The sequence below is a fragment of the Nymphalis io genome, chromosome 22, assembly GCF_905147045.1.
Source record: "Nymphalis io chromosome 22, ilAglIoxx1.1, whole genome shotgun sequence".
Lineage (NCBI taxonomy): Eukaryota > Metazoa > Arthropoda > Insecta > Lepidoptera > Nymphalidae > Nymphalis > Nymphalis io.
In genome coordinates, this window is record NC_065909.1 from 8,050,013 (window position 1) to 8,064,034 (window position 14,022).

Here is a 14,022-nt window from a genome sequence, read left to right on the forward strand (position 1 = left end):
GTTTTTGCGTGAATGAGTAACAAACATCCATACAAACATTCGCGTTTATAATATTAGTAGAATAAATCCGAACATTTTCAAAAAGTGGAGATTAGAAATAGTACAAGTTGGTTGAATGTAATTCGTAAGCTTTAGCGGTTTTTAATTTTCAGTCGATTTCAAAATAGTCGGAAAAGTTTTTTTATATAATAAAATATCTCACACGAGTTGACATAATTGTACGAATATGTATGATTATGAGTATGTGGATGCTACATTTTGCATCTTAATGCAACGTCTAAACGCGGGTCACTCGACTATATAAATATTTTTTTTAAAATTTAACACATATATTTAAATATAAAGTTATTTTAAAATAATAAGTAATGATTGAAGTGACTAATATAAAAATACTAGATGACTCGGCAAGCGTTGTCTGCCATATAAATTATATCTACTGAATATTTTGGTTATTAAATAAAAAATTACAAATTTATTGTGTGTGGTGATGGGAACTATGACACAGAAACACCAACCATTCATTTTCTCAATTCAATGTATTTCATTATGTAATGGACATATTCATTGTTTGTTTAAAAAAGTTAAAAGTTAAATGTAAAGTGAAAAAAGGAGTATATTTTTATCCTAAGGTAGTAAATATAATTTCGAAGAGCAATTGAGTGTACGATATTTTTTGTCAGTCCGTCAAATAGAGTTTACCTGACCCAGGCTCAGGTAAACTCTATTTGAGTCTCTCTGACTGCATTGTCAATTTTAACCAGCTTGACAATACTGGCTTCCCTCGAGGTAGCTGATCCCTATTTGTATCAATGTGTTGAGTTGTATGTATAGTACGTGGCATTGACAATGTTAATAGCGTGATTCAGAATCACAAGAGAAACAGTTAATGAATAAGGACTCAAGTTCGAAATCTTATTATAAACTATGATATATGATGATATATGATATGTTTGTCAGTCCGTCTTTTGCCATCACAAATATGCTCGATATTTCTCCCACCCGAGAATATGCCACGTATAATCGTCCTTTTGATAAACATTGTATGCCCAAGTCTAAGCCACATACGGACATCGTTTGGCCTTGAGACTTATTGATTGTCGTTATCATATATGCAAAAAGCGAATTTTTTCATGCGTTTCTTTATTATTGTTTTCTTAGGTTATGTCTACGGATTTTGTGTGTGAGTGGTGGCTCATCGTACATTCGTCCCACATTATTAGACAGAATTTTTGAAAAAAGTGGTCCGTTATTTGTTTACTTTTTAATATTGGTAAATGGTCAACCCCACCCATATACATTGGCATTTTAAAAAATATTAACCATTTCTTACATCGCGAATGTGCCACCAACCTTGGGAACTAAATTGTCCCTTGTGCCTGTGGTTACATTGGCTCCATGGCTCTAAGCCGGAACACAACAATACTAAATATTGCTGTTTGGCGGTAGAATCTGGATAAACATAAACATAGTACATACGAATGGAACATAATCTTTGCGCTGACTATTTCGCCATCGCATCGTTGGCCATCACCATCAATATTTCGTCTTGCGCGAGAATTTTAATTTTGCCGTGACTGCTAAGATATTAATTTAAATTTATCCTTTTCAGGCAACCGCGACTTTTTATAGCATTTCAATCGATTCAGTTATTAGCAACTAACAGCTTCTATTAAAACAGACAAATTGAATTACTGCTAAATATTTTTTTAAATATAGTTTAATATTTTACACAATTCGAGATGATTTATTTTAGACAAACTATATAAACAAACATAGTCTGGTTAAAGGTGGCACTGCTGACATAATTCAAATGAACTCCATTTCACATGAACAAGATTTACTGCATTTATTGCATAAAATAATTAAATTTGATTCAGAATAATGAAATTATTTCTAAAGGATTTTATTTTAAATATTGTCAAAGTAATTTTAACCATTTAACAATAAATGAAACATCAAAAATGTCTTTAAAATTTCAAACAATCAAAACAGAGTCTAGTATAAATTAAATATTGTTATAATTGCCTGATAAATAATGGTAATTGATTTTGTTTTTTTTTTCTTTCCATAGTTTTTTTGACGCTAAGCATATGATTATACTATCATTTCTCTGATTATACTGTCAATAGTAAAGACTCTAATTATGTTTATATTGAATGTATATAATGTATGTATATTTGAATTAATTTACATGATTAAATTAACTTATGTTCCTAGATTGCATTTTTTCCACTTGCTTCAATTTCGGTTTCATGACTTTCCTCCATAAAATTGCGATTAAGACACGATATAAGTCCCGTGTAAATTAAAACAATAACAAAAAAAAATTACGGTTGGAGAAGAACAAACAAGGGGAGGAACGAAGTCCTTTGCGACATTTTTTCGTGTGCGAATGGACTTTAGGAACAGATTTTCTACTGCATACGTGCCGATGAGTAAACAGGCACATTTTCGTTATTTTGTTAACACTTTTGTAACACACACACACACAAATAGACCAAATTGTTGTATTAATTGATAAAAACGGTATACCGATAATTTATTTGATCTTTTAATATTTTACCAACCTTTTCAATATCGTAAAACACGTTTATATTTCTCATCAATTAATTAAATAAATCGTTAAATATTATGCAAATTTTTAAATGTCAAAGTGACGCGTCGCTTCTCTTAAATGACGCAGACGAAAGTTCGATGAGGTTCACTATAAGTAATTATTTTGATATTGTTCGTACAAAAATACTAAAATCGTGATTACAAAGTGAGATTATGGGTTAGGAGAGTAAAATTTGGGGTTATATGTACTTTTGATGCTAAATCACAATAAAATACAAATTAAAAAAAAAATTCTAAAAAATAGAAAAAAAAATCTGGATAGATTCAATCCAGTTCGTGTTATTATAAATAAAAAATAAATCAATATAAGAAATGATGATTGTTATATATTTTTTTTTATGACATAAATCTTAATAAAATTGTTTTCTTAAAAGGATATGTACAAGTTTAACTTTTGCCATTACACAAATAAAAATTGTTTGTTACACAACAATTAGGTAAAACTAAAAAAAATGTTATGTTTAATATAATTATTTACACACTATAATAGTTTCCGCTAGCGGCTGTGCCCGCGTATGAGGGGTTAAGAAACCCTTGTACTTTTCTTATCCCATAACAACGTATATATTTTATGTACAAATTTCATGGTGATCTGTTAAATAATTTTTTTACTTTATTCATTGTAACATAAGTAATAACATTTATTTTTATTCTTAGCACCCATAAGTCAAATAATAAGTTAAGACATGCATTCGTATTTGTAACGTACAATAGGGAATTGAACCAAAGCTTCTAGCTTCAAAGTTCAACAGCACCAACTAGCTTACGTAGACTGGGCCTCCTATTAAATGTCTTCCATAGGTAAAGGCGGCCTTACCCATTGCGAGGCTCCGGGCGGCAGGTCTTTGCGAGGCCCTTTGTCCTACGTGAAAAGTATGTGATGCAAAAGTAGGTCTGGTTGTTTAGTTTAGGTATTTGTCATGTTTGAGGAGAAATGCTAAAGTTATACAAATAAATCTAATTTGATTTTTAAAATATTTTATATTGAAACATTTTTAAAAATTAACAAATACAGAGATGGTAAATTTTAAAATTGATGTTTGCGGCTTTTCCTAAGACTAAAATCTTTAATTTAAGCACAATAATCTAACGAATGAGCTACGTCATTTTCGATTGAAAGAATAGCAAGGACTGGAAGCCGATCTTGTGTCATCGAATTCCTTAAATATATTTTAATAATTTTAAGCCTCGAAAGACTCACTAACTCACTAACAGGTGTGGTAGCAATAATTCTTAGGACTATTTCGATAGTGGGGTAAACTTCAGTAATTTTTTTTCTATTATGTATTTCAGCATCGAGATAATGTCGTCGTTTCCTTTATACACACGGATGAACATATTCAGTTCTTCGTACAATTCATGTCCATCAATATTCTCCTACTGTTGTCATAGATATTTGCAAGTCGCTGCATTGCTTCAAAAAATACTATCACTAATTTCCTTTAATCTTTTTATATTATACATGAAACCAAATATGCTTTCATGATGTTTGAGAGCCTCTAATCTATCCTAAAAAGCAAGTGGATTAATTTTAAGAATACGTTTTTGGACACCACTTTTTTCACCATGCATATTGACACCATTATCATATCCTTGGCCTCTGCAGTTTTGCAATGATATATCTAACTGTTCTAATTCTGTGATTATATAATTATATAATCACAGAATATATAAATATACAATAGGTATATCATTAGACTAATTAGTCAAACTCTCAGCTGTGGTTATTTCGACGGCTAAGAAACCAATAAAATGTTCTTCAATTTCAGCTGTATTTTTATCAAAAAAATCTTTTAATAATTGAAAGTTGCTTAATACGAGAAACGTCGCAAGTACAATCAAGAATAATGGAGTAATATTTATTATTTTTAATTTATTCAACAATTTGATTCTTCACGTGACTTGCCATTAATTGTATGAGCTAATTTTGAATACTTTTTTCCGATTTAGTGGTCATTAATCGTCTTATCCTTTACTTGTTTTAGGTGAAGTCTCAGCACGAGATCAAATCGGGCTATTAACTTTATTAAATCTATAAAGTTACCGCTTGTCTCACTCGAATCTGAGTCCCATGTTAACGTCTCTCTATGATCCCTGAAGGTCAAATTGTGAGATGCTAAAAAATTTACAATTGCAAGCAATCTTTTTAACAATTTGTGATTGGGCCAAGAAGTCAATCGTAGAACAGCTTTTTAAACCATTCTCTAAATTAATCCATTTCAACATACAATCTTTGTGCTGTCGACTAAATTCGTGAGACTTTAGGTAATCACCCAAGTGTTTCCAATCACACACTCCTTCACTTGATCCAATCTTTGTATTTTCTAGGCCGAAAATTCGACACAGAAAGCAGTAAACGGCATCCTTTGTTTGTGAATACATCATCCAGCGCCTGTCAAGCTTTTCACCGTTAACTAATATCTTATTATAATGATATTCGCGGAATCACTGTCCATTATCATTTACGGGAAATCAATCAACTTTAATCCGGATTGGACCTTTTAATACAATCTCAGTTCGGTCTACATCAATAATTGTTATGGGCCACAAACCGGGGTCATTTTGAGGATTCAGATTTTCCATTCCAACAGTGATGGACGTAGACATATACTCGGACTTAGATTCGTGTTCTTGATTGGATAGCATTGGCGACGGCACCGGTGACCTTAGAAACAATGATGTAGTTAATTCATCATCATCCTCGCTGTTTTTACTTAATGATGGCACCCATGATGATGTGGACGGAATGTTTTCTGCTGGATCAGGATTAGAGTCACTTTCAGTCAATAAATGTTTTGTAGAGGTTTCTTGATCATCACTTTTTATATATTTATATAAAGATCCACGTAGATTTTCTTTTACCAGCTTTCTTTTGATAGCTCTTTTCCTTTTTGAACTACCTGACTCAAATTTTCTACCGGCATCACAATCACGCGAACTCATTTCGTAAATCTCGTTTTGTTTCGCACAAACAGTCAGAATAATAATTTTATTTAAAAATTACACACACACATACACACAGAATTTTTCTACACTTTTTCAGCTCATTCAATACTTTAAATACTACAATAACGTAATATTTCTATAAAATTGAAAGATATGTACGGTACAGTAACAATTTTGTAACTCATACTGCAAGCAAAATAATTCCAAAGTGACAAGTGTTGACGAACGAAATGAAACACGGGGATTCCTCAAGCGATAGAGGAGCAGAACATTATGTCCCGACTCGCGATATTCAAGTACTACATAATTAATTTTTCAATTATTCTTGAATGAATGAATTAGTTTATTTTAATTTACCGTTATGTTATTACCTTAATAAGTAATTAAGGATCAAAATCTAAAGTTTAAAATATATATAGTTAAGTAATATATAATCTATATTTTTTTAAATTTGCTTGGGTTGTTGCGCAAGGCCTCTGCAAGAGTGAGGCCCCGGGTGATTGCCCTGTTCGCCACCCCCTAAGGCCGCCACTGTCCATAGGTTACCACTCGCTAAAGGAACCAGGGAGTGTCGTCCACACTTAGATATATGATTATAGAATTCACATAGAACATAGATTACAGTTTTTTAGGGCGCGTAAAATATCGATCGGTCAGCTCGAATATCGATGAGAAGAGATACCGCATGTGGCGCTGTAGTCGCGTCTCTAACCAAAGGCCGCTAGCGGAAACGAGGGGTTAAGAAACCCTAGTACCTTTCTTATCCCATAGCAATGTATAATAATAATAAATTTAATAATTTATTTATTTTTTTTTCTCTCCCACAGACAATAATGTTTACATTTTCTTTTTTTATAATATATATAAATACAGTTATATGTGGGATACAGGAGCCCAAACTAGGTTGCCCTGTGCTAAGGGTCTCCTGGCTCCCCCTCTTGAGTAAGGAACTATTTATTTGTTTAATTTTATAGAAAACAGGAGAAACACTAAAGCTTTTACAATATATTATCTAGTAATAAGTTATACTTATGCTAATAGAAATAAAAAGATATTGTATGCTTGTGAATATGTGCGTGTGAGTGCATGTGTATATGTGGGTGTGTGTGTGTGTGTGTGTGTGTGTGTGTGTGTGTGTTTGTGCCTGTGTGTTGTATGTATGTGTATATATGGTGTGTAGATTATTTTTTTTACTACAATTGCTTGTTTATTATTAATGTATTAAATTAATAATTTTTCTGTCTCTTCATAGTCCAGTTTTAAAAGCCAGTCAGTTAATTTCCTCTTACATGCGAATTTTAGTAAATTTGAAATAGAGAGTAATTTATTTAATTTATTGTAAAGCCTGGCTGCTTTAAAATCAAAGAATTTTTGGGCAAAAAATGTTTTGACCATTACAGATTTACATACTTCATAAGATCTTCTAGAGTCAGCAATATCAATCAGTGAGGCCTTAATCCTGGAGTGTTTTTTTAAAATGATGTTCAAAATGTAAAGTTTTCTGACTGCTAGAACATTTGCTTCCCTATATAGGTCTTCAGTAGGAAATATGCGTGGCTTAGAGAGAGCTACTTTAAGTAACATTCTTTAAGCTCTTTCAACTTCAATTATGTGCGTTTTGTTAGAACCACCCCATACAGTTATACAGTATGCTATTAAAGATTGACATAATTATATATAAACAGTCCTGATGAGGGTCCAGTCAGCGATATGTCTCATATTTTTGAAAACATATGTCAGTTTTCTGAGTTTTTGACTTAATTGTTTTAGATGCCCTTTAAAATTAAGATTTTTATCAATTGTTATACCTAAGTATTTAGTTTGATCTATTTTATTAATAATGGGACAGGTACGTTTGGTATGATCTGCTAGATTACACGAATGAGCTACTAATTGGTGTGATATTGTATTATTAGGTGTGTTGCGTATTGAAAAAACTATGTATTGAGTTTTACTTGGATTCAGAGTGAGTGTATTATAAGCCATCCAGTGATTAACCGTATTAAAACCTTCTTGTGCAAATTCAAATACTTCATTCCATGTTTTACCGTGAAATGTAAGTGTGGTATCATCTGCATATGATATTATTTTACACTTTCTTAGCTTTAGGTTACAAAGTTCATTTATATAGCAAAGAAATAGAGTTGGGCCTAAAATGCTACCCTGCGGAATTCCATAAGTGACAAATCTCTCATTGCTGATAACGTCACCTATTTTAACCTGCTGGGAGCGACCTAGCAGATAATTTTGTAAAATTTGTAGTTGTCTATCTCTAATGCTTAATCTGTCTAGCTTCTCGATCATTTTATTCAAAGAGACTGTATCGAATGCCTTTTGAAGATCAATAAAAATAGTTAGGCATTTTTCTTTATTGTCTAATTTGTCTACTATGAAATCCGCAAGAGAATGAACTGCATCCGAGGTTGATTTTCCTTTCCTAAAGCCATATTGTGTATCTGCGATTAAATTTTTATCTTCCAAATATTTAACAAGTCTATTATTTATAATTTTTTCAAGTGTTTTCGAGAGGGATGGTAATATCGAGATTGGACGGTAATTTGATACAAGATTTCTGTCTCCGGCTTTAAAGATGGGTATAACTATGGATTTCTTGAGAGAAACAGGAAATATACCTTCGGATAAACATCTATTAAAAATGTAGGTGAGCGGAGTCACAATAAATTCAATTAGACACTTGAGTACCTTGGACGTTATGCCATCCCAGCCAGGACTACAGTTTGATTTTAGGTCGATTATAAGTCTACATATTTCATCTTTTGTAGTGCTTAAGAGAACGAATGAATTTTGTATAGATGATGTTCTAAAGGTATTAGTGGAGGTGGTTGGTAGGTTTGAGGTTATTTTTGAGGCCAGATCAGCACCTATGCTTGCAAAGTATTTGTTTACTGAGTTTACTGATTCCAGGGGTGTTTTATTTATATTAAGGAGTTCAAAAGGTTGGTTTGTAGTTTTATTTAAGTTATTAATATTTTTTATTACGTTCCATATTTTGTTATTATTTCCAGCGGCTTTAATTTCATTTCTTTCGTAGTCCCTCTATACTATACGTATATATTTTATGTACAAATTTCATGATGATCTGTTAAATAATTTATTTACTTTATTCATTCTAACAAAAGTAATAACATTTATTTTTATTCTTAGCACCCATAACTCAAATAATTCATGCATTCGTAGTTGTAACGTACAATAGGGAATTGAACCTAAGTTTCTAGCTTTAAAGTTCAACAGCACCAACTAGCTTACGTAGACTGGGCCCAGTACGTGTCTTCGGTCGTCCTTAAATTCGTCATTAAACGTCTTCCATAGGTAACCACTCGCTAAAGGAACCAGGGAGTGTCGTCCACACTTATATATATGATTATAGAATTCACATAGAACATAGATTACAGTTTTTTAGGGCGCGTATGCGGTGTCCGCGTCTAACCAATAGAAACTTTTCTATTCGGTTTCCTCTATTATAAATAAAAAAAGCACTCAAACTCGTTCCTAAAAATATATATATTTGTAGTATAAATTCCGATAATATTTTAATTAGAAGTTTATTACGGTTCGGAACAAACAAATAAATAAACAAACTCACTTTCGCTCCCTGTCCTCCGCCTTCCGCATCCAGTTGGTGCCCGCCACCTTCTTAAGGTCGTCGGTCCACCTGGCTGGAGGGCGCCCTACGCTGCGCTTGCCGATTCGTTGTCTCCACTCTAGGACTCGTCTGCTCCAACGGCCATCGGTCCTACGACATACGTGACCAGCCCACTGCCACTTCAGCCTGCTAATTTTGCAAGCTATGTCGGTGACTCCGGTTCTTTTCCGGATAATCTCATTTCTGATCTTATCCTTCAAAGATACTCCGAGCATAGCTCGCTCCATAGCACGCTGAGCGACTTTGAATTTGTGGACTAGTCCCGCAGTTAGTGTCCACGTTTCGGCACCGTATGTCATGGCAGGTAAGACGCATTGGTTGAAGACTTTCGTCTTCAAACATTGCGGTATAGACGACTTGAGAACTTGACGAAGGTTGCCAAATGCTGCCCATCCCAAGCGAATTCTTCGATCGGCTTCCTTCTCGAAGTTGTTCCTACCGACTTGTATAATCTGTCCTAGGTAGGTATATTCACTAACAACTTCGAGAGGTTTCCCCTCGACGTATATCGGTCCCGGCACGACATGCCTGTTGAACATGACCTTGATCTTGTCCAAGTTTATACCGAGACCGACACACCGGGAAGACTTGCCTAGGCTACGCAGCATTTCGGTGAGTTGTTCCAGCGACTCTGCTATGATGACGATATCGTCGGCAAATCGAAGGTGTGAGATGTACTCGCCGTTTACATTGACTCCATACCTCTGCGCAGTTGGATCGCCTTCGTCTTACAGTCCTGGATGTGGACAGTCATTGTAGCGGCATTGTACAGACATCTAAGTACCTCGATATATCTCCAATCGATATGACATCTCTGCAATGAGTCGAGCACTGCCCAGGTTTCGATGGAGTCGAAGGCTTTCTCGTAGTCCACAAATGCCAGACACAGCGGCTGATTGTACTCTTCGGTCTTCTGCACAATCTGCCGAACAGTATGGATGTGGTCCACGGTGCTGTAGCCTGATCGAAAGCCGGCTTGCTCTGGGGGCTGGAACTCGTCAAGTCGTCTGGCGAGACGGTTCGTGACGACTCTTGAGAACAGCTTATACACGTGACTCAGGAGGGAGATTGGTCTGTAGTTTTTCAAGAGGGTTTTATCACCTTTCTTGAAAAACAGTACCACCTCACTCCCACTCCACGTTTCCGGGGTCTTGCCATGTTGGATGACGGAATTAAAGAGGCTTGCTAGCTCTTTCAGGACCGGAGTCCCGCCTGCCTTAAGCAACTCTGTTGTGATTCCGTCATCTCCCGGAGCTTTGTTGTTTTTAAGCTGTGCTAGAGCCGCCCTAATCTCGCCTTGGTCATCGACCGGGAGCTCCTCGGAGTTATGGCGCATAAGAGGGGCGCGCTGGTCATCAATACTGATTCCCACGGGTTTATCCAATCTTGAAGAGAACAACTGCCCATAAAACTCTACTTCTCCGACAATCTCAGGCCTAGAGGTAACGACCCCACCATTTTCAGTTTTAAGTTTTGTCAGACGCGGCCTCCCAAACTTGCGAGCGAATACTTTCGATCCCCGATTTTGCTCAATCGCAGTCTTGATGGCTCGGGTATTGGAGCGTCGGAGATCGCGTCGCGTCAGCGTTTTTATTATTCTATTTAAGGCCTTATCTGACAAAAACGATGGTAGTTCTCGTCGTTTTCTCATGAGCTCGAGTGTCTCAGCAGAGAGTTTTGGTGCGTTGTCTCTTCTCTGTGGCGGATGTTTTAATAATAATGTTTTATTTATTATTTGTTCATAATAATTATATATTTTTGTTTATGGACAAAAAATCAAAACTATTTTTAAGTAAATTATACTAGATCAACTATCAAAGAAAATGAATGTCAAGATCATAAATAAAGTATAATGCATTATATACAAATAAAAAAATGAATATCACTGTTTCTTAAAAGTAAAATCAGCCGTGACATTTACAGAATAACAGGCTATTTTTAATTACTTAGTTAAGTGTTTTATTGGTAACGAGCTATACCCGCGGTCCCATCCGCGTATAACTTAAAGAATTCACTAAAGCGGATTTATAGAATTTTTAGTTTTATTTTCGTGGGACATTAGTATTTATTGGTTTTCGCCGCATTCAGATCCAGATAGGGCAACATACAATTGGCCATGAGAAAAACAGAATTCCCTTAAATCTATTCCGACAAATTTTAATACCTGTCTATGTGATTTAATTAAAATGACTGCAAACGATACCTTCATAAGAAATTGTATCCTTTTAAAACTGAGAGGTAAATCTGTTTTAAAAAAATAAGTACTTATGATTAACTAACTATTAAAAAAACGAGCAATTATAAATTTATGTGCAAATAATGTATTATTTTAGAACTAATTTGATTGCCATAAAAAAAGGTTATAGTGAGTCATCCTTAAATGATAGACATATGATATCACGGACTTTTTTTTAACTTTTTAAAATAGAAGAAAAACAGTTCTGTTATATATGATTGTTGTTTAACTTTAACCGTTTACGCAGTGCACGCAATGGAAGCTCTCAAAAGGAATACGTTTTCCCCGTTTCAGCAACATATTTAATGATGCTTTGCTCGTATTGGTTGTAGCTTGATATTATTTTTTAATTTATTTATTATGTATATCTGAAAAAGTTGTTATTTTACTAATCAAATTAAGTAAAATAGGATAAGAATCAAATCGATCTCGAACAAGGAGAGTTGGCACCTTACACAGTGTTTCTAAGAGGTAGACAGCGTGGTTTGATTGAGCTGCGAGGAAGCATAGAAGCTGGGGACAGTCAATTTTGAGGGAAAAAACTTTATCCGCAAACATTGCATACAGTATATGCCTGCGATTGGCTAGGGACTTCATGTTAAAGTGTTTAAGGCGACATTTATATGAGCATATTTTTTTAGCTATGTCGTTATGTAACACAAGGTGCCATACAAATCGTTTTTGAATACGATCCAGTCACAGTGAGTGTGTAGCATGGAGTGTCCGGACCGCTATACAATATTCCAAGACACTAAGAATCAAGCCGTTATAAATTATTATTTTAGTCTTTTTTTGACGCAAAATACCTTAAAATTTATTAGGACAAACCCTAACATGCAAGAACCTTTTTTTATATTATTGTTTCCATATGAGGTATAAAAGTTATTTTTTTATTGTATACCACACCGAGGTCACGAATTTGATCTACATCCTTTATTTTATTATTGTTAATGTAGAAGTCAAAAGCATTCAAATTTTGTTGTCGTGAAAATTTAATATGATGGCACTTTTTAGATTCCTTGGTATTTGCACCATAGTATGAGCCTATTTGATTACTCAATAGTTATTTTCAAACTACTTCTAATAGGTAAAAAAAGAGATAAAACGTTAACGATGATGTACGAATAAACTAACTGAGTTATTAAACTTTAAATTCGGCGTCGTCAACAGCTATGTTGATTGTCACAATACCCGCGTAACCGCGTACGCGCAAGAGTGTGACAAGTGACTGATGTCTTTGTTTGCGTTTCAATAATCTGTGGATACTCCGAAGTAAAGGCGGACAAGTTCAAATGTCCGTTTCTACTGCAACGTTTGTTAGAATTCGAGTATAGGTGTATTTATTTACGTACCAGATCATTTTAATTACTTAGAAAAATTAAAAAAACTTTAAAACAGACTCATAGATAAGGTTAATATAAGTTTATTTTTGTCAAAAAGCATTTTCAAAAAAATGTAGATGTCCGTATCTACTTTGCTGCCATCGGCATGTGGCGCTGTAGTCGCGCGTCTAACCAATAGGAACGTTTCTATTCGGTTTCCTTTATTATGAATGAAGAAAGCACTCTAACTCGTTCCTAGAAATTTAAGAGTCTGTTTGTTCTGAGTCTGGGTGTAATTATCTATATAAGTATGTATTTACAAAAGAAAAGTAGTATATGTAGTGTATCATTTGTCATGTTGGCTTCCATAGCACAAGCTTTGCTTTTATAATTCCAGTCTTTTTATTGCATTTCAATCGATTCAATTATCAGCAACTAACAACTTCTATTAAAATAGACAGATTGAATTACTGCCAAATATTTTTTGAAATATAATTTAATATTTTACACAACTCGAGATGATTTATTTTAGACAAACTATATAAACAAACATAGTCTGGTCAAAGGTGGCACTGCTAACATAATTCAAATGGAATTAAGTTTTACTTATTGCATAAAATAATTAAATTTGATTCACAATAATGATATGATTTCTAAAGGATTATATTTGAATATGGTCAAAGTGATTTAAACCATTTAACAATAAATTAAACATCAAAAATGTCTTTAAAATTTCAAACAATCAAAAAGTACTTGAAATTAAATATTGTTATATTTGCTTGATAAATAATGGTCATTGATTTTGTTTTTTTTTTTTCGATAGTTTTTTTGACGCTGAGCATATGATTATACTATCATTTCTCTGATTATACTGTCAATAGTAAACACTCAAATTATGTGTATATTGAATGTATATAATGTATGTATATTTCAATTAATTTACATGATTTATTAACTTATTTTCCAAGATTGCATTTTTTCTAATTGCTTCAATTTCGGTTTCATGACTTTCCTCCATAAAATTGCGATTAAGACACGATATAAGTCCCGTGTAAATTAAGAAGAGACAAGGGGAGGAACGAAGTCCTTTGCGAATTTTTTTCGTGTGAGAATGGACTTTAGGAACAGATTTGCTACTGCATACGTGTTAATGAGTAAACCGTTCAATGGTAACATGTTTACAGGCACATTTTCGTTATTTTGTTAACACTTTTGTAACACACACACAAATAGACCAA